Below are 17,881 nucleotides of genomic sequence, written 5' to 3'. Positions count from 1 at the left end.
ATAATCTATGCAGTAAATTCATCCTGAAACAGGTTTTAACCCAACAGCCCCACTGAACACGATTATACCTTTAGGTTTCACAAAAGCACTCTTCTTCCTCTTGTCTCACACTAATGGTGTGTCCGCGCGCGCGCGTGTGTGTGCGCGCGTGCCTCTATTTTCTTTTTTCCCCCCCTTTCTTTGCGTACAACATACTTTTCTCGCCGAACACGCGTTTGGATACATATTTATAATGTTTACATCCTCGTAAGGTTCCTCGTGCATTTGCATAGTGAAAATCCATCCACTCGCCACACTTTCCTGAAGTGTGAGGGGCAGCGAAGTGTTGGTGATTTGAAAACCTCAAATCTCTTTCTCTCCCTGACAGGTTGTAAAAAAATCAAACGGCACTTTTTCTTATTTTTTTTTTTGTTTGTTTTTTAATTTGAATAAAAGAGTCTCTCAGATGTAAGCATATATCTAACATCTGCAAGCCTGCGATATTTAACCAGTGCCGCAGAGAAAAAAAAATGTCACTGCTCTGTTATCATGTAATAAAACGATCTATAATATCATAATACGGTGTTATACGTGCAGTGCACTTCAACACTGTGAAGCGAGGAGAGTTCAAATTCAGACCCAACGCGCACAAAACAGCGCAAAACTCGGGGGGAAAAAGTGCAGCCGAGCGCATCCTCTTTTTATTTTAATCGTGCTTGGTTAAAATAGTAGTGGAGATCATGTCAACGGCTGCACGCGTGTTATGCTCTCTGCACGGCTGTACAAGTGAAATCTTGCACCGCTCGTGTTTCGGCGTGTAAAAAAAGTGCAAAAGAGTTGAACATCTAACACACAGAGGGTCTATTTATTCCTCAAATCCATGCAGTTAAGTTGCTCTTACTTTATTAAAGTGTCCGTTCAGGCTGCACTGTGTTTTCTGCTGCTTGGTCAGAGATCAGACTAAACATCGTAATGTGTTATTGGGTTTATAAAAGCCGCAGATCTGACTAGTCGCTCCAGTCTAAGTAGAGGCGCTTCCAACAAAATGAGTCTAAGATAAGAAGAAGAAGAAAAAAAATACAGGGCGCAGAAAGAGAAAGAGAAAGAGCGCAGAAGCTTTATTAAAGCGTAAGAGTGAGTAAAAGTGTGTGAAAGTATGGCGAAACTTGTGCGAGTCCAACTCGGGGCTCACACACTCGGTCTGAGCTGATAAAGTTAGTCAGAGAGAGAGGGAGAGAGAGAGAGAGAGAAAGAACGAAGCTCTGATATTTCAATTCATAAACACGCTCACTCTCATAAACATACTTAAAAGAAAGAAAGAAAGAGAAGAGAAGAACGGAGAAAATATCGTCCTCCGAAATCCGCTCGCTCTCCTCTCCCCGCCGACTTTCTCTGCCTTTCCCCTTCTAATCAAACTCTCACTTCGCGCCGGCGCTTAATTCCATATTTTCAATTCCTGATCATTACTTTCCTCTTTCTCCCTTCCTCCGTCCATCCATCCATCCCTCCCTCCCTCTCCTCTCCTCTCCTCTCCTCTCCCTCCCTCCCTCGCTCTCTCTCTCTCTCTCTCTCTCCCCCTCTCTCTCTCTCTCTCCTTTGCTGAATCTTATTGATCCAGAAGGTGGCTAATTAGCCCTTCCCGTCGTGCCTGTGTAATGAAGCACATGCGCACTGAATTAATCACAGCCATTTTTTTTTTGCAGGAAACTAATTAGCAGGAATAAAGCTCCAAAGAGTTTTTTTTTCCTTTTCAATCATCAGATCTCACTTTCACCTCTTCCTCTCTCCCTCTAACACGAGACTCATCGCCCGCTTTGCATCCAAATTATTTTTTATATCGCCTTTAACGACTAATACTTCGGGTGTGTGTGTGTTTTTTTTTTTCTCCCCCTCTCTCTCTCTCTCTCTCTCTCCTTTTACTCTCCGCAACAACAATGATCTTTCTTTTACCGTCCTAAACGCAAACTGACCGAAAAGGGATCTGCCTTGATGGGATCTTTAGCCAAACCGTCTCGATACTGGATTAAAAAGCGAGGATCTCAAAGCGGCAGCAAAAAAATTGTAAGTTTCAACTTTGCTTTCTCTCTCCCTCTCCCTCTCTCTCCGCTCTCTTTTTCTAGCTTTACGGCGAGGCTACGTTGCTTTTTAGTTTCAATAGCGGGCGAAAGGGCTTTTTTTCGCCTCCTTTTCCCCTCCGCCGCTGCTTGGGCTGACTAGTCTTCTCAAACTGTGAGAAAGAGCAGGCGATATCGACTCGTTTTCATGCAAGTTGGGTTTTATTCAGTGCCTTTTTCGTGTCGTTACCTGTGTTTACATCTGGGCTCGTCCTCGCTCTTCTCGCCAATGGAAGAGAAGAAAAGGGGGGCAAAGACAGCGATTCCTTTTTCCGAACAGTTAGCCGCAAAAAAGGCTTTTAAAAGCACATTTCTGTCTTTCGAAGCGTTCACGGTGCACAAAAAGGGTTTGGTGTTGTGGTGGAAGGCGCTTGGTCGGGAGCTTGGTCGTGAGGAAGCGGGTCCGTGGAGCTCTCGGAGGGCCAGCGGGTGCCGCCAGCGCTGGTAGCCGGGAGAGGAGCGCGCCAGTCCGGCCTGGGGCTCCGGCAGCGACCGCTGCGCGGGGAGCGTCGACCGCGGTCCCGTTTCTCCGCGCAGAAACCCCCCGGCTCTGCTCCTCGGTCCGTTCGCCCCCTCCCCGTGTTTTCGCCACCTTCTCCCGTGCCGAGCGTCCTTTCATTCGCCCACATCTTTACTTTTCCAGTCGCTTTTTTAGCGGCGATCTCCCTCCGCCCTGCTTTGCATTTCAGTTTCCTCTCTACTTTTTCGCCCGTGTCACTCGGACCGTCTTTGCTTTGCTTTTTTCCTATTTTTCACTCCCGTTTGCTTTTTTCCCCCAAGTCGATTTAGATTTTTTTCTTTTTTTTTGCTGATTCCCAGACGGAGTCACATAGAAATCGATCGTGTGTGTGTATGTGTGTGTGAGTGTGTGTGTGTGTATGTGTGTGTGAGGGTGTTGGGTATAAAGCCAGAGCCCCGGCTCTCCTTCATGCCATGAAGCCGAAAGCAGAGCAGCAGTAGCCGGTCCACACGCACGCGGTGGGGGGAGAGAACTTCAACACGAGCCGGGCAGCACTTTTAGCTGTTTCAGGGCAAAAAAACAAGCAGCGTGTTCGAGATCCAAATCAATGCATTTCAGTCCAATCATGACCACAAAGCAACGGCTGGCGAAAAATCCTCTGTTGTTTGAGTTTAAAAGACAGATTTGACGAGAATTTTGAGTCAGTTCACAATTTTTGTCACTTTGCTTCCTGTTTGGTAGAGTTTAACTGAAAAAAGAGGCAGATGGGAGCATGAAAAAGGACCAGTCTGCAGAAATAAGTTGTGAAGGTGTAAACTTAATGGAGAGTGCAGGTGTGGTATGGATGCAGGAGAAAGGGGTGGAAAAAAATAGGTGAGATGGGAAAGCGACACTGGTGTGAAGGAGAATGTGGCTCAGGTTCCCTCCGAGCCAGGTAGGTAGGCAGGAGAAGTAGTGGACGAAGCAGAGGAGCCACGGAGGAAGATCCAGAGAGCGCGGTGGCGGCCGAGGGAGGGAGGACGGACGCACGGATGAGGGGAAGGAAGAGAGGAGCCGTGGGTTGTTTTTTTCTTTCTCCTCGGCGGAGAGACACGGGGCGAGGAAATCTTTTTTTTTCTCCTTTTTTTTTGCGAGCAGAGAGCCAGGGGGGACGAGAGGGGGAGGTTGAGAGGCTTGGGGGTCAGACGGCGAGAAAGAGGGGAGCAGGGGTCACCGAGCGAGTGTAAGAGAGATAAAAAAGAAAGGGAAAGGGGAAAGCCCTGGCGTTAGCAGCCGAGGGAAAGAGAGAGGGGAAAAGCAGTGGGGTGGGTGTGTGTGTGTGTGTGTGTGTGTGTGTGAGAGAGAGTGTGTATGCTTGTGGGGGTCACTCAGAGCCTGGCGGTGTAGATTGTTTGGGGTCAGCGAGAGAGAAGATAGGAAAATGCAGCTAAAGTTTGGTGAACAGATGCTATGAAACGTGGAAAAGTCCTTAGTTTTGAAACTGGCTGTGTTGTTTTTTTTGTAAGACAGCTTGTGGAGGAAGGCAGGCATGCAGAGCAGGAGAGGGAGAGAGAGACAGAGAGGGAAAGAAAGAGCGAGAGAGGATAGAAAAGGTCAAACAGCCATGGGCCATATCGAAGGAATCAGGGAAGAGGTCAGAAAAACATGAATCCCAAGACCTTTCATCCTCTCCGTCTTGTCCCGGCTAGAGGAGCTCATGAGAGGACAGTGCTAACACCAAGCAGAGCAGGGAAAAGTCAGTGTTGTTGTTGTTTTTTTTTTTAATTTATTTTTTAATTCATTTTCTTTTGCATTTCAGTATGTAATGCTAATTTAAACGTAAAGGGAAAGAACAATCTAGAACGCTGCTGTAAACATTTCAAGCTAGATGCCACATCTGGTTAAGATAAATCGGACAGCGGGAACATCCGGGTGTGTGTACTCTTTTCTTTTATTTGTCTTTTTTTTTCTCTTCCTTGACGGTTTTCATAGGGGGCATAGTGGGCAATGGCACTCTTCACCCCCCCCTCCCTACACTGCCTCCTCCTTTTTTTTTTTAAAGAGAAGAGAAAGAGAGAGGGAGGGAGGGAGGAGAAGGACAGATAAGTCAGGATTTTTGTGTCTGAGCTCCATGGTAGAGGGGTGGCAATAATTACACGCGTCACACAGAAAAGGATCTATAGCATATTACAGGTGCTGTGCTGTTCTCTCTCTCTCTCTCTCTCTCTCTCTCTCTCTCTCTCTCTCTCTCTCTCTCGCTCTCTTTCTCTTTCTTTCTCTCTTTTCTATCCTTTACCAATGCAAAACAAAGACAGCAGGCATGCTCTCTTGCCATCCTGAGACATTTGTGGATATGATACCCATCTCACACCGTTCACACTGTTTGCGGACAATGACTGCGGCGTTTATGTGGAGAAACTGCCTTCGTCTCCAGTGTTCGTTCTCTTTTTCAGCATTTGTTTTCCCATTTGGATTTTTTTTATCGAATGAATATTCAAGCGACGATTTAAATATTCAGAACCCCCCCCAGTTTGTGCTGCTGCAGTCGAAGCGAATTTCTAATTCTATTCTGTCGTTCAGTCAGACAGTCTGCCTGAGTGTGAGCTTATAGTGGGGTGTAAGAAATCTCAGCCTGAGATGTGGCCGTGTTAGCATTTGTGGTTTGAGAGGGCGTCACTAGCTCTCCCTCCCTCTTCGTTTCTGTCTCTCCTTCGTTTCTTTCTCCTGCCATTGAAAGATGGTGGGGAGAAGCTTTTAAATGCTCCACGTTGCACGGACCTGGGTGGTAGCGGCGGGGCTCGTGTTGCTGTTTTTTGCAAAGTATTAACTTCACTTGATCCTTGACAGGTGGAGGGTGAAGCTCTCGAGACACCTTCCTCACCTTTTACACCTTTATTCCTTTACACTGTCTACTTCAGTCTAATGGCTTTTATAGAGGATGCTGTAGATGTAGCGTTTTGCGGACATGCAGGGAGATTTTTATTTCTCATTCACATGACTTAAATACGCCTTTTTTGTGTGTAAGGAAACATGATGCTCCTTCGTCTGCAGTTACAGCGTCATATAATGGATAATGTAAATTTTATTTTGGTTTATCAATGGATCTGTAAAGCAGTGTACTAATTATCATCATTGCTATTATTGTTGTTGTTATTATATAGTATTAACTAATTATAACAATACATTAAAAATGTAAAAATAAATAATAAAAATATTAAATAAAAAAATTCAATTCACTGAATATTGTTGTTATTATTATTATTATTTGTATTATTATTATTGTCAATAATGATAGTAATAAAAGTAGTAGGAATACTACAGAGTTACTGTGTAACAACGGCCCAATTTAGTTTTGTTCCAGCACAGATATTAGCATGTTTCTGGGACGTCAGCACCGATAGACAGCTGTTTGAGTGATGTTTATGTTTGAGCGGCGGTAGACGTGCGCGCTGCCTCGTTTCTTTTCTTCTCTCTATCTACCTGAGGCCTTTTCTGCGGCTTAGTTTCTCACCTCTGCCTCTTATCAAAACACACTGCTTGTATTCAGTGCCAAGTGTTCTTGTCCCGGTTATGCAGGGTGTATGACTGAAGACGACGCCGTGATGAGGCGGCACGCTGAGCAGTGTGTGTGTATGAATGTATGAGTGTATGTATGTGTGTGAATGGACACAGGAATATAGGAAAGGGGGAGATGGCATGTGTCTGTGCACCCCTCCCTATCCTCTCTCTCTCTCTCTCTCTTTCTGTCTGTCTGTCTTTATGTCTCTTGCTCTCTGGAGGCTGGCACCCTCGGGGAGAATGCTCCAGTCATGTCTTCAGTGGTAGAGAGCCCTCTTTGGGCCGATATCAGTGGCAGGCCATTCAGCTTACTCACTGTAGTAGCAGACATGTGTGCTGTTTTGTTATGGGGTTTATAACTGATTTATTATGCAGTGAGTGAGAATAAAATCTTATAATTAATTGATTTTGTGATAATAACAGTATTATAATCGTTGTAGTAATATTGAGCATATATTTATTTTTTTTTGTACATTTTCTGATCTGCTTCTGTATATTTTGGACATGAGTGTTTTATGCAGCGTTAATAATGTCCGTGCAGTGTGTGTGTGTGTGTGTGTGGATAAGTCAATCTCTGTCATGAGTTTCCCATTAATCCACTCGTGCTGAGGGGCCGGGGAAGGAAAGCGTAGCGCCACCTCCATTTGCTGAAGGGCTGTGTGTGTGTGTAAATTAGGTTAGCAGGAGCAGTGGGTCCGATTACACATGATGGTTTTGAATATGCAAGCCTGTGCAGTCAGGACCAGTTCTTCCAGTCTCGCCGCGCTGAGCTGGAGGACAATGGCGGACGTGTTGGTGGCATCATTAAACGGCCGGGTTGATGGAGGAGGGGAGGGGGAGCGAAGGGGGGGATGGTGGAAGATTTAGGCCGCAGATACTCAGGTGTTGCCCTACCTGTGTAAGCACAGCCCAGACCGCAAGGACTGGCGCTTTAATCCAGCTGGGTACACTTTCCAGCTCCCTTTTTTTTTCTTCTCTTCCATCCTCTCTCTTTCCCCCTCTCTCTTCCTCCCTGCCTTTCTGTTTTTCGGCCTTGCTGTCGTCGTCATTCTTTTTTTTCCGTCTCTTTTTTTTTTTTATCTCCAAGCGAAGTTGGCAGCGCTTTCTGTGGTTTGCTGTTCCACAATATGTTATCATGTTAACAATCTTCGAATCATTGTGGTGGAGGTTAGATTTACGATAGGGAAGGTGCGTGTGTGAGCGTTTTTCGGTGTACCGTACGTCTATATTACAGCAGAATTTCACTCATATATTATAATTAAAGGCCCTTTTTTTGCTTCGCTTGCCAGAATAACCAGAAGAGTACACAAGGATTCCCATTCTTGCAATAAAAAAAGGAATTCCTAACTCCGCCAAGGCATACGCGCACACGCACACTATATGAGCTGCTGAGTTTTATCTGTCATATCTCCAAAACACTCAACGGCATAGGCTGCCTCATAAAATGCGTGAGAAGGAAAAAGGGGAGCGAGGGAGCAGGAGAAAGAGAAAAAAATACGATGTGGTGAATTCAGGTTGAAGGTCTGTGGTGAAGAAGCCGCTTTTACCTTCAGTCAGGGAATGTTAAACCGTTAGCGTTTGCTCTCAGCTGTGATGCTGCAGAGATTTCTGCACGCTGCGTCGTTTAATGCACACATTTTTTATTTACTCTCACTTATTAAATGGTCCAGAGTGAAAATGTGTACAGTAAGCGATATATACATATGCAGAGAACAAAGGCATGCATACACTAATGCATGTGAAAATGATTCTTCTGCGAAAAATTCTTGAAAGGCAAAACAAGCAGAGGCAGAATTTGTTGCTAGTCAAAAATATATACCTGAAAACCTGTAGCAAAGCTGATGTACATATATGTATATACTCGCAAAACTGTTGTATATACATGTAACTGAGCATACATATTCAGTTCTATCAGGATGGTAGCTGTTAGCTCTGTTGCTAATATTGATAAAGTGAAGCTGAATGAATCACGTCCCGCTGATTGTGGTGAAACGGTAGCACGCAGGCGTCCTCGTCGCCGTACTTTGTAATGGCCGAGCCTCTCGGCGAGCTGGCCGATGGAGGCAGTGGCGACGTCCGGCTGTGCCGGCTGGCGTCCCTCCTCCCCTCCGGCCTGCGCTGTGCGCCCGCAGCAGCCCAGCGCCCGGCCCACGGCAATGCCGCTTATCATCACAAAGGGACAGAATGCATAAAGAATGGACGCCAGTGGCCCGGGTCTTCTTTCCCTGCCTGCGCCCAGCACACTAGACAATGCATGGGGCCCTGTGGCCTGTGACTTTGACCTGAGCCCTGCCTCTCTCTCTCTCCCTCTCCCTCTCTCTGCCTCTCTCTCTTTCCCATTCGCTGTACGCCGCGGACGCCATTTTCAGCATGTGTTTTTGGTTTTTGAATTCGGCACGCTACGGCCCTACCGGTAACACTGAAAATGGGCATTATGTAACTGAACCAGTGCTATTCTGCATGCAGGGAATGGGAATCCGTGTGTGGGTGTGTGTGTGTGTGTGTGTGTGTGTGTGTGTGTGTGTGTCTGCGCGCACATGCAAGAGCTTGCAATTTTCATACGCAAACCAACAGTCCCTCCAGACATACTACAGTAGACTTTGTCATAAGGCATGCCCCACATTCCTAGGTTGTTATTGAAAAGGAGAATGTGCTCTCAATTACAGTCACAGCCCTTTGCTAAAACAAACTGAATTAATGCCTACATCAGTTACTACAGTTATAAATACGGATAAATATTTTAAAACGCCATCGAAACCACAGCGGTTTTTGTAGTATATTTTGGCATGTGGTGAAACATTAATATAGAAAATGAATATCTAAATTTTACATTTAAAAAAAATGAATAATTCAATCTTGAAGCGCCACTGAGCAAAAATATTAACCATTAAAATTTTCTTATTAATACAGGAAGAATGTAGGCTGTATAGGCTATTGCACTTAGCATGAGGAGGTAGCGCTTTGTGTGTAGAGCAGAATACAGCGCTTGTTTATAGCAGATGTCATTTTTCCAGCACATTTTACGCTTAGCACGCCATGTTAGCATTGACATGAGAACTGCCCCGTGTGGATAGGAGAGCCCAGCCACTTATTTATTGGACATGAAGCTGGCTAAGGTAGTAGGTGTACATGTTTTGGTCTGTATGTTGCTGACTAGGCCTCCTTCTTTTCCCCTTTTTTACTGATATAATATCATCGCCTGCATTACTTTTAGATATTGAATTATTTTGCAGCTCGTATTTACCTTGTTGCAACTGCGTTTGCTAAGCCAGAACTGAGCGAAGTATTATTATTTTACCAGGAGCTTAGATCTGATTAGTTAAACATTATCGGAGAGAATAGCACTAATACAGAGAGGCTTTATGTTTTTAATCGCGCAGCCTGCACTGTTTATTTACTGTATTTTTTCCATTAAAGAGCAGCACCATTTAGGTGCACTATTGCTGAATATTCCACGCTAGTACTTCAACGTATATCAACATTAAGTGCCTTTAGGCTGATAAAGAAGGCTGCTGTATTGCAGCAGAGCACTCCATCTACCTGAATGGAAGAATAATAGACAAGGAGTGCTTGTTGAGGCTGCAGGAATGCCGAGCAGGGATGGGTTAGACCCTGGCACTTCCTCTCTGTGTACAGCACAGCTTATCCTCCTCAGGATTAAAGGCAGAAAGAAAAGAAAAGAGGGATGGCAGGAGCACCCCCCCACCCGTCCTTCCCTCGCTTGCTCCCCCCTCTTCCCCACTTTCCATGTTTTTCAGGAGGGTGGGGGGAAATCCTCAGAAAAAAAAAAAGTGATTCATTTGCAAATGCGCTGGGTCCCCCACAGCGGACGGAGAGAGGGAACAGAAGGAGAGAAAGAGAGGAGATGGAGAGAAGCAGCAGATCCAGTGCTGCTCGATGTGCTCTATCTAGAGGCAAGGCCTAGGAGCTGGCTGAGACCTGGCTCTGGGATCCATTACTTCGGTCTGAAACGTTACACAGGATTTCTGAAGTGTGCCACTGAGCGCGGCAGCGTACTCACGTGAGCGTGAGGACGAACGAGAGTACCCGTTACCAATCTAGGTCGCGCGCCCGAGCGTGCGTGCCGGCAGCGAAGGGGTTAAGAGGCAGGGATAGCCCCCTTTTGTCTCGGCGGTCCTCTTTGCCATTGTTCCGCTGGAATTGAGCTCGGTGCACCTCACTTGACCACAGCAAAGCAATAAAATGGCCTCTAAGTGCTATAGCCTCTCTCTCTCTCTCTCCCTTTGACAACACCTCTCCTCTGGGCTTTCTCTCTCTCTCTCTCTCTCTCTCCACACATACACACCGCAACACACACCTGAGTAAAGTATTTTCACCTGTGCTGTTTTATCGCACTTTATCATTCGGTCAAACAGCACTATTCTACAGAGAATGCAAGCATTATAATAAATACAATTGTTCTTGTGTTTTAATTTTCCTCGTGCATGCTGAGCCGTGAAATCTGTGGTAATAAAAGACAGTCCAAGAGGATATTAATATAAATTTTCTCTATTGTTTCATTTATTTGTTCAAGATTCTGTCATTTCAACACAAATATGACACATATTTTACAAACGCACACTCTGCAACACTGTGACAATGAAACAAAGAGCAGTTGAATGTTAGACAAGGCAAAATTAAAGACTGCAGTTTTTACCGTGAGATAATTAAAAATATAATTAATTGCAAGTGCACATATATATTTTTTTTCCTCCACACATTTACGTGGGTAATTACTTTATCTTTTTCAGCTGGTGTGTGTGTTTTTATAAATCAAAAAATGATTAAAGGTAATACTTTTGCACTCTTTTGAAGTAAAGTCTAGCCACGCTGCTGCCTAAGACGGCTGAACCATTTAGGGAAAATATCTATTTGCAGTTTTTCTGGTCGGTATTGCAACTGCAATTTAAATTGTAATCTGTAAATTAAGGTCCAGGCCCGTTATTTTGGTATAGTCACCTTTTCTGGCTTGAGGCTTGAGCACTGCACTGTTATTAGTTACATTTACTGGCTTAAAACCTAAGACAACAGTGTCGATAAAAGAGGCTATAATCAAAATTGCAGCACTTGGGATGTGAAAATTGCAGTCTTTCAAATTCTACCTAAAAAGATTGATTTGTCCTGCTCCTTGTGCGGTATTTATGTGTTTCTCTTCAAATATCAAGGCCAGTATTTTGAGGTATGGTTGGACCTGGATTACATGCAGTTTCCCTCAGTAATTTCTAATAACAGACCATTTTTTTGTTCAAACGTGTGTTAATTTCTTTAAGGTTGCCTCACGAATTGCTTTCTTTTCATTATTTTCGGTGACATCACCAAACCCAATGGCAGCATTGTTGCAGTCGTTAAGTGATGCGGCTCTGTCAGTAACCTATGTGCGAGGACGTAAGCTGGGATGGTGTTTATTAGGGAAATATAATGAGTATAACAGCAGTGGTACAGATTTAATGGCTCCAGTGCCTGTGTCTCCTGCCTCAGCGTAGGTGGCATTGTTCTTGATTGTAACGATGATTGTTTACCTCACGGTGTTCTCTCTTCCTCCCAGACATTATAATTAAAAAGACCCTCGTCTCTCCCCGTCGCCCCTTCCCTATCACAAGCACGTTTAATGAGGCGCGAGAGGGACAGTGCTGATTGGCTCGCGGACACGGCGAGTCCTGAGAGAGGCCGGCTGATTGGCCGAGGTGTTTAATTGGCACTGTTGGACACCCTCCTCCCCCTCATGGGTGTAACCTGTTTTTGCCAGGTGCACTACACTTGGTATTAAGTGTTATATAGGACCACAATTAAATCACCCGGCCCTCTGTCTAGTTATTACACCTTCTCAGTCTATAGTGAGGCGTCTGGCTGTTTGTCTGTGTGCACTCGCTTAAATAAAAGCTTTTGTTTCCTTTTGTTAAGTGGGATTCTAAGATCCTTGAATTAAAATGATAAGATAGCTATCTGCTGTGTGCATCCGGGTTGAGTAGTTTGATGTGTACGCCCACGTTCACAGACACACACACACACACACACACACACACACACACACACACACCTAGGGCTGGACTGCAGTGCACACATTGTTGTTAAACTGCAGGCTTATTCAGTTAATCAGTTAGAAATGACAGACTATTCAGTAAATACTGTATATTACTGTAAAACTAATAAACATGTTATGTAGGAACTAAAATGTAGGTTTTAGGTAAAAGGTGAACCCATGTGTGCCCCTCAGAGCAGCCGGAGAAGGGGGCTGGTGGGAGGGATCATGCCTCTGGGGATCAATTGAAGCCAGACAGCCACAACAGATCGGTGACCCCCCAAACTCTGACGTCACTCGCTCTGTTCAGCCTTCCCTGCCAGGCTGCCCCACACTCTTATCACACCAGCACCCCCCCTCCCAGCCATAACCTAGCAAACATGCTAACGTGACATATTTGCATAATGTTAATTCACCTTCATTCATTGTTAGCATTAAAAGTTAGCATTTTTGACCTAAACTATTCCTTTAACCCCGAGCTAACAATAAAGGCCACACTGAACCGGCCGGAGGTCAGTATGCAGCACGGCTGTGCTTCTTGTTTACTGTGTCCACAGCTTCCTCTAAGCTTCACGGGCCCACTTGTTTTGACAGTACACACCTTGACGAAGGCTAAATCGCCTGTTTATATTGTGTCTAATCCTTTTCTCCCATCCTTTTATGTTGCTTATTCTAAACCAAACCCGTCGAGCTGCATTTCAGAGGAGCTAAATTTTGTAGCCATAATTTTTTTTCGTCTGACCAGACAGACAAACCTCAAGTATGCAAAAGAGCAGCAGAAAGAGAAGTGGAGTGTGCGCGTGCATAAGTTTGTGCAAACGTGTGTGGGTGAGAGGTCAGAGGGAGGTGAAAGACGGGACTGGGCACTCACATGCAACATTCATGGCTTGGTTACATTGTCAGATGCCAGTCTTTTGTTTCTCTCTGTTCTCTTCCTCTTTTCTCTGGCCTTTGTTGCATGAATGGAACAAATTGGTGAGATAATATTCTCTCTCTCCCTCTCTCCTTCTCTCTCACTCTATCTCTCTAACCTAAGGCCTGTAATGAACCTGGCTTGTAAGAGTGCTAGCTCTTAACCGCCTGCGGTTGCTGGAAGTCGCCGCGGATCTAAAGCTAATTTGTACAATGCTGCATCTGAGGCATTAAGTTGGCAGGAGTCGGCTGAAGTCTTAAAAGCTTGCATGACAGGGTGTCAGATTTTTGTCTGTAAACTTGTAGGTGGAAGTGTGTTGCGCAAGGAGCCAAGTTTACCTGTCGAATCATCATAGTGAGAGGAGTTTAAGCATGTCAGCCTCAGCACGGAGCACACACTGGAAGAGTATGTGTCCATTTAGAGTCTCTGCCAGACTGGAACTTCCCCAGCAGAGCTTAGCAGGGTAAGCCTTTGTTTGTGTGTGGATGTGTGTGTGGGTGTGCACTCTGATTCCTGTCTCAGGGCCTCTCTCTTATAGGTAACACACACACATAGGTCTGTGGGTTTTTTTTTATTTCAGGACATGAGGTTCATACAATTGTCCCACAGCATTTTGGATAGACATTCTCTATTGAATTGAATGTGGTCTAGGACTAGGCTTAATCACTGTCTCGGAAACTGACCCTGTATGTAGTTTTCAAAGCCTAACTCTAACTTTAACCTCAGTAACCAGAAGGAAATGGTCGCTCCCTTTCGGTTTTAAAGGAGAGGTTTGGCAAAAAATCATGTTTACATTATTTTCCACGTAGGCCAGATGTAGTCAATCAGCCGAGACAGGTTTGGTGTCCAAATTTTGCTTCTTTACTTAACGCTTGAGCTACAAGGCTAATAAAGTCAGTTGTCATCCAAATCTTTTCTGTAAATACATCCCCAAAACGGTCTCTCAGTCTGCTCACACCTGACTGTTAGACTGTGTCCTAAACCACCCAGACAAGCCTGTTTCGATTTTAATAAAGACCTGGATGCAGTCTGTGAAGGCTCGAGAAGGTTTTAAGGATGTACTTCTGGAAAAGACTCGGGTGACTATTGACTTCAAGGGTATGTTGGCAACATTAGCCTCATAGCTCCATCACTAAATTTAAGAAGGAAAATTTGAAAACTTGTGTAAAAAAAGGTCAGTTTTGTTGATCCTCCACGTTGCCCTGTTTTTCTCTGTTTTTTTCTGACAACATCAGGATATTTTTGTCCTGAATATGTCTAAAAACCACACACACTTGGTGTGTTTACAATGAAGAGGATGGGGGGAAGGGGCGGCACAGACACTTGCTTCATAGCTTCCTTCCGTTCCTCAGTTTTTATGAATCGCCTCTGTCATAACAACTGCCAGGACCATGGAGGAACCAGAGAGGGAGAGAGAGAGAGACCAAGTATGCTAAGAAACAGCACTGTTACGTGTTGTAAGCAGGACAATAGCTGCTGTCCCAAGGCCAGATGAAGCGCTCCTGTTGCATATAATGAGTGAGGAGTCTTTGTGCAGTGGTTTTATTTTTGAGCTCCGTGGCTGTGATAGGACAGTGTCAGGCGGCGCTCATTATCATTCCTGATGGAAGGCTAAAGCCCCTCTATCGCCACTCTGTGCCTCCACTGCAGCCCACTCGTTGCGATCAGAGTGCAGAGAAGCATTTCTCACACTCTGACTTCCTGAGGACAGCATGCACGTGTGTGTGTGTGTGCCTGTTTTCATATAGTGGGGTCCAAATGTCTGAGACCACAAGTGAAAATGATCTTATTTTAGATTCTTTTCTAATTAAATGAGAAAGTTTTCATCACAAAATACAGTTATCAACATAATTTGAGAAAAAAGTAGAATTCCTAATTTCGGAATGGCTTTGTATTTTAAATGTGCTCGTTTTACATTTACATTTTAGAATTTCTTAGTATTTGGTACGTCTCTGTTTTGCTTCAGTGACAGTGCTCGAGCTGTCCAAGTTTTTGCAAAACCCTCTTAACGAGTGGTTCAAATCCGCCTGAGAGTTGTCTGAACATGTGCTTTAATGGAAGAGATAAGATGGTAAAACGAATGTGATCTTTGTACAAAGGCCTTAATGTGGTCAGTGTCCCAAATTTGCTTACATTTGAATTGTGACCCACAAATAATGCAGAATCATTTTCATTTTACTTGTCATATCTCTCTTTGTTTTAATAAAAAAAAATGGTGTTTTAGTTACAGGTTTAAATTAAAAAAGCCCAAATTTTCAATGTGGTCTCAAGCTTTTGGAACCTGCTGCACATTTTCAGGACAAAATTGTCCTGAATTTGTAAGAGAGCAGAACCAACTACATGCTGTTGACTGTTGTGAAGTGCCCTTTTAACAAAAGCTTCATGTCATGTGTTTTTGAAACTGAAAGCACCATATGTGTTCCTTTTTGGTTTAAGCGTAGTCTTAAGGATTTGCTATAGGTAATTACACGTTCTTGATGTTGTAACTAAACCTTTATCTCTGATGATATAACTTGATAGAAGGTTTTTACTTTTAATGTATGTTAATGTAAAAGTATTTTCTTTTCCAGCAGGTAACTTTTATTCTCTTGTTCTATTCGTCATTAAATGTTCATGATGTGCAGCTGCTGTTTTCAAAGCAGTCATCAACACAAACCAACACATATTTAATACATACAGCCCAAAATATGATGTGTGCTGATATTGTATGGAGAAAAATCTGTGTGTGTAGGTGTGTATAGAGTGTGTAAGAGCTCAGGCCTTGTTTCAGAAGGCTAGAGAAACACTCTCGTGACATAAGCTGAGTAACAGGAAGCCTGCCCTGGCGTCTTTCACAATCTCCCTCGAAACAGGAACTGAGAGCCAGGGCTGCGCAGAGCAGCTAGCAGGTGGGTGGCAGCCTGTTGAGCACGGTGGGCACAGGGAGGGGCCCGACACGAGGGCCCCAAGGGGTCCCACAGAGCCCCCATACCCTTTGGAAGTGTGGTATCCGTCTGTTTTCGGGGCACGGCGCGTGTCCGGGTGTTTAGCGCTTGCCAGGGAGAGCATTTATATGCAAATGCCAAACGACCGGCGGTTGGGGCTAATTGCAGCAGGGGCCATTGTGCCCGTGCCAAGCCCAGAGAGAGCCGGGGAGTTTCCTACACAGAGGGGGTGGGCTTCCCCCGGCTTGTTTACTCATTGTCTTTCCTTATTACCCTCATTGACACTCCCCCTCTGTTTAGAGGTGGGAATTAGGGGGGGCTTGTTTGTAGGATGCTCTCCGCCCCGCGTTGAGCTGCCTCTTAATGGGCTTGATTAAAGAGGGAGAGTCCCAGGGTCCTCTCCAGTCCCTGCTGTTTCATCTCTCTTCTCATTTCTTCTCCTTCCCGCTCTCGCTCAGGTCACGGGCCCCTCTTAGCCGGCGCCCTCCTCCAAAGAATGCTCTGCTAATTACTCAGGGTGTTCAAAATGCATTTAGGTCAGCTTTTTTTTCCCTTCTTTTAATGGCATGCAAATTTATGAGCAGACAAAAGTAGGAAATATTAACTTGTGGAGCCATTGCTTGCCACTAGCTGGGGACAAAGATAGTACACTTCATTCTGGAGGATTCCAGAGGATTCCCACCAGCTCGCTGGGCCTCTGGGGGTCTGGCAGGTAGAAAGTAGAGGTGAACGGGGTCCCTCCAGTGCAGTCATGCCAGGTCTTTTAGAACCAGCCTGGCTGGGAAGTCAGAGGGGTAAAGTATATCCATTGATCGTGTGATCCAGTGTAGTTTACCCTTCAAGGTGATATAAATACCTTGAAACGTCTCTTCTTACATTTATTATTATTATTCTTCGCTTGTAGCTTATTAAAACAACCATAAATATTCGGTCAAAAGTGTTAATTCTGTACTGTCGATCGATGCTATTTTATTGTGATTCAGATTTTTGTTGTGTGCAGTCTTGTTTTTTATTTTTTAGGAGAAAAAGTTACATACGGTCTTGTTCTTTTTTACGTTTTTGTCATGTTTTTTGTCATTTTTTGACATGGAATTTTTTTTAAAAAGTCAGAAGTGCCAACTTGATACAGATTCTATCGATAACGTGGCACAATTTTCAGCTTGAAGCTCGTTTTTAACGTGGATTTGGCCGTTCTGGATGCCTTTGCTGGTCAGCTGCCCCGAGCCCAGCGCTCTGTGGAATAAGCGGCCTGCTTGATTGAGAAGTGTCTCTGGCAGAAATGACAGCAGTGCTGGAAGTAATTAGCATTGATAGAATTATGACAGAGGCAAACAACACTGAGAGAGAGAGAGAGCGAGAGAGAGCGAGAGAGATAAAGCAGCACCTCCATTTTGAGTGGGGAGGCTTTTGATATGGAGGAAATGGCTTGTGACAGCGGCTGAGACTAGCCAGATCCCCACAGTTTGGAGTTTAGGTTTGACCTCTATTAAGATAAAGCAGCTGGCTGGGGCTCGCTAGCTTTTACTCCATGTCCTCCACCCCCCCCCTCCGTCTTCCTCTCTGCACAGGTCATCCCTCAGCAGTTGTTTCTCCTGCAGTAAAACTAATTAGTTGTGGTGCCTCTTTAGTTATCATGGATAAGCAACCATTGTGCACATGTGAGTTTGTGTGCGTGTGTATTTATACTCCTGTGTGTTGCCGTGATTGAATGCCTGTGACTTTGTGCTGCTGCGTTCTTTTTGCCATCCATCAGCGCAGAGATAGACGTTTCCGAAACAATTCCACCGCATTCCAAGCTAATGATTTGGTCAGACTAAGACAAAGGCTAGGGTGAGCGAGAGAGATAGAGAAAATATGGGTGAGGGAGAGTCTTGTTATTCTTTCTTTGGACCAGTTCTTGACTTTTGCTGGTCTCAGGGGGCCACATGTGAATGC

General features: G+C 44.7%; 1 protein-coding gene across 1 annotated transcript in view; it reads left to right on the top strand.

Moving 5' to 3' along the window:
- Positions 1-510: 510 nt before the first annotated feature.
- The window catches only part of zfhx3 (zinc finger homeobox 3), a 177,903-nt gene continuing 160,532 nt past the window's right edge, over positions 511-17,881 (top strand). Inside the window, 1 exon segment of the mRNA XM_036586788.1 lies at positions 511-2,040. The gene's annotated coding sequence lies outside the window, so the exon portion shown is untranslated.

Source organism: Colossoma macropomum, unplaced genomic scaffold, assembly GCF_904425465.1.
Source record: "Colossoma macropomum unplaced genomic scaffold, Colossoma_macropomum, whole genome shotgun sequence".
NCBI classification, from domain to species: Eukaryota; Metazoa; Chordata; class Actinopteri; order Characiformes; family Serrasalmidae; genus Colossoma; species Colossoma macropomum.
Note: the sequence above shows the minus strand (reverse complement) of the source record. Positions and strands in the feature narration are given on the sequence as shown.